At 57.5% G+C, this 3973-nt stretch overlaps 1 pseudogene across 1 annotated transcript; it reads left to right on the forward strand.

Annotated features, from left to right (window-relative positions):
* Window positions 1–1519: 1519 nt before the first annotated feature.
* On the forward strand, window positions 1520–3740 carry LOC308250642 (spermine synthase-like; annotated as a pseudogene). The gene is made up of 2 exons: window positions 1520–1713; window positions 2642–3740. The product of its transcript is annotated as a spermine synthase-like (transcript).
* Window positions 3741–3973: the final 233 nt, after the last annotated feature.

Here is a 3973-nt window from a genome sequence, read left to right on the forward strand (position 1 = left end):
ATCAAACATTGGAAAGAAGAAGCGCATCCAAGGCGCCAGAGGGCAGGCGATCTGAGAGTCCAGCTCCCGAGGGAGCTCCCGGGGCAGAAGAAGCCAGACGGTGTCAGTGAGCACCGGGCACCAACGTCTATGTCATCCAGGTGCCCGATGCGTCTCCCGGCCCTCTGCACATGCCCCGAATTGCGGCAGAATGCAGACAGAGGGTGGTGAGAGAGGTTTACACATGGAAAATAAACCCATATCGTTTCTTGATGGAAAGTCCCGCCGACCTGGCTTCGCCCTTCAGCCCGCCGGGTGGAGTTTTTGAGAAAGGGAATGAGCAGACTCTATAGCTCCGAGGTGGTGAGGAGGTTTGGTTTAAAGCACTTGTTCGGGGGAGGGATGGCTGGAAGTCACATCCTTTGCAACTGTTTACATTTACGATCAGATGTAGATGCCAACTAAAAATGTGCGCCATCTGTAGGAATCGAACCCAGGACTCTTCATTCGGAATCGAACCCAGGACTCTTCGTTCTGGAGGCCGACGCTCCAGGGGTCCTCAAACTTTTTAAACAGGGGGCCAGTTCACTGTCCCTCAGACCGTTGGAGGGCCGGACTGTAGTTTAAAAAAAAAAAAAAAAACTATGAACAAATTCCTATGCTCACTGCGGGCCCGGGACGAGTCGGCTGCTAAGCAGGACAGCCAGCGGCACCCGGCGGGCCGGATAAATGTCCTCGGCGGGCCGCATGTGGCCCGCGGGCCGTAGTTTGAGGACGCCTGCGAGTCTAGCCACTGAGCCAAGTGGGCTAGGGCACCACAGCTCTTGAAAAGACAACCAAGCAGGCCCCATATTCTGGCAGCTACTTTGAAAAGGTTGTGTGCCCACCCATCTGCCACCAGCTCCCAGCCCCCACTATTGCCAGGGTCTCCCAGCAACACTGGCCCTGTCCTTGCCAGGCGGGAGCGGGGGGGAGGGGGGGGGCGCAGGGGAAGAGGGGAAGGAGGTGGAAGGCTACCACCTAGCACTCTGCCTGGGGACAGAGACTGGCTCACCCCAGCCACTCTCTCAGCAAGAGGGGCTCCCGCCCAGCCTGCTGGGCTCAGACAGCTAAGCGGGGCGAGCCCTCTCTGACCCCCAGGCTTGCCAACTCAGGCCACTCTCCGGCCTCAAGCGTGCACGCGAGGACTTGAACCTAGCTGTGAAATGGATCACGAGCCATTGCTAAACATTCCTAAGTGAGTGAATGAATGAATGAATGAATGAATGAGTGAAGGAGCAGCTGACAATGAAAGGGATGCCCAAGCAGACAGGTGGCATGGAGAGTGCTGGCTGGCAGAAGGCGCCGGGAAGGGGGCCTTCTTCCCTGAAGGGCCAGACTCCGCGGGGCTTCCTCTAACTCCACCTCCCGGCGGACGCGCCCGTCTGTGAAATGGGCCCAGTGTGGATTCTGCGGGCAGTCTGGCTCGGTTCTGGCCTGTGGTCAAAGGCAGGCTCTGAGGGCCCCTGGCCCCACTGGGACGCACCCGAGGGAAGCCAGGATGAAGGGCTCTGCTCAAATGCAGATCCCAGCCCAGAGGGTGCCTACTTCCAGCTCCCGACAGCTCTCACTGCGGGCAGCACTGCCTGTCTCCAAGGGGCAGAAGCGGCCACTTGGACCCGGCGTCCCAGCACGAGCTGGCACAGGGGAGCGAGAGCCAGAACCAAGCCCGGATCTGGACACCAGAGACCCTGGGTGTGCATCCACCCCGCGGCCACAGATCCTTTCCCGGCAAAGCTCCTCGGCGGCCAGGTCTCTGCAAATCTGCTCCCAAGGTGGGGGTGGGAAAGGCAGGGGTAATATTTCAGGACCCATCACACGAAAACAGACTGAGGATCCCCCTATTTTTAGCAACTGAGCTGCATGTACCTGTTCCCCCCGTACTGGGAGCAAAAGCTCGGGCAAACAGCCGCTCACGCCTTAAATAAAGCAGCTGCCTCCTGGCATCCCCTGTGCTCAACATCTGTGCTCCTTGGGTGTTTATTATCACGTGCAGCCTGCATCCTTTTCACCCAGGGCATCCGCCACCGACTGTCTTATTCCGCGAGTCACTGTTGGGAGTGTCAGGAGAACGGGAATGGATTGGCGGGCTCAGTGGGTGTGTGGGGGTCCCCAGGTGCAATCCTGGTGGTCTGTGTGAGGGATCTGGGTTCTCCTGGTCCCCAGGGAAGGGACAGTCATCATCGTAAGGTCTACCAGCTACTGCGCCGGGCTTCCTGTATCCACTCCACTCACAGCAGCCGGAGTCCTCACTCGGGGCATGCCCCTGGCTGAAGCCCTCCCACGCTGTGCCCTCCACTGGATAAAAGCCCACCTCCTCCCCTGCTCATTAGACCTCCCTGACCCGGCTTCTGTGACCTCGCCCACCGTCTCCCACCAGGCTGGCCTGGGCTGCCATGGTCCTGGCCACACCAGCCTTCCGCTTGTGAAGCGCACTGATCCCCCTCTGGCCCCAGGGCCTTTGCACCTACTGTTCACCATGGGATGTTCTTTCCCAGGTCCCCGAAAGTGGCTCCATCTCATCACTGGGGTATCAGCTCCAGTGTCATCTCCTCAGGGAGGCTGCTGCGATCCTGGCCACCCGGACTAGCTGTGCTTACCCTTCCTGCCCCTCCTCCCCCAGGCATGGCCCAGGGCCTCGCCTCCCTGTGGCAGCAGCAGGGCACAGCGCGCTGGACTTCACGCTCGGCGCCAAAGCCGACAGCGAGACCATTCTAAACGGCTTCCAGCCCATTTTTGTCCAGGGGCAGGGGACAACCGCCTGGCGGGACCACGCTGTTCAGCCACCTCCATACACAGAAACGGCAGCTTTGCCACGTTGAGAATTTACCCACATGGACTGGGGTTGCTGGACCATCAGAGTTCCGACGGTGATGCGGAAGGCAAAGAAGTTGACGGTCTTTTGAACAAAGTAGAAGAAAGAGGGAAAGCATTGAGTCAGGACAGTGCTGGGCGGGCGAAGCGATTCCACCCATAGTTCGAGGAGTGACCCTGGACCGTTCCTGGCCCACGGCCGCTGGCCGCCTGGCTGGGTCCGACATAGGCGCAGTGGTGTCTGGTGAAGAGGCACCCAATCAGAATATCAACATTCCCGCTCGAAGCCATTGGAAATATTCTCATCCTTAGTGGGGATGGTAACAGGGCGTGCACCCGGGCCGTCATGGGCAGTGGCAAAGGAGAGGGCACTGGCAAAGCGTGCTGATTCCGGGAGGCGGGATGGGGCATTTGCTGTGAAATAGTCAACCGGGAACCTAAGCTGGTCACTACGGTAGAGTCACCAAATGGTGACGGACGGATGTAGTAAGTACATGGGAAACACGGCATGTACTGAGGCAACCTCACAGGAGCCTGCCTGCGGTCAGGGTCCAGTGGAGGATGCATCCCAGCACCGCAGAGGTCGCCAAGGAAGGCAGAGAGTTGGGTTATGTGATGAGTGGTTTGACAGCTGTCCCGATCTCCACATCTCCGGGAGAAGACCCCCCCCACACACTGGGGGTGACTCAGTCTGGCTCCCGGTCTCTGCATGAAGGCACTGAAGCAGGACGGGAAATCCCTTCCACAGGGGAACGGTGTCAATTTGACAGGAGCCCAGTTGCTCTATGGAGAACAGCTCGGGCACCTGGACTGTCCTGTGGAATTCTCAAAGGAGAGCGTCTGTGTCCCTTCGTCCTTGGCGTTGTGGGTATTTTCATTCTGTTTGGAAGAAAGCTAATATCCCCTAATCACGTGTGCTCCTGACCTTCTTCCCATGCGGTATGGGCCATCAGAGTGAGGCAGGCAATTCATTGTGAATTCCTTCAAGTTTTCTTTTTTTAATTATTTTTTAATTTAAAAAAGCAAGTGGAAATGTATATTTTGATGAACTAGGGTGTTATTTTTTCAATAAATATTTTTATTGAGTTCAGAAAGGAAGGGGGAGAGAGAAACATCAATGATGAGAATCAGTGATCGGCTG

This window comes from Plecotus auritus, assembly GCF_963455305.1.
Source record: "Plecotus auritus genome assembly, chromosome: 6".
Lineage (NCBI taxonomy): Eukaryota > Metazoa > Chordata > Mammalia > Chiroptera > Vespertilionidae > Plecotus > Plecotus auritus.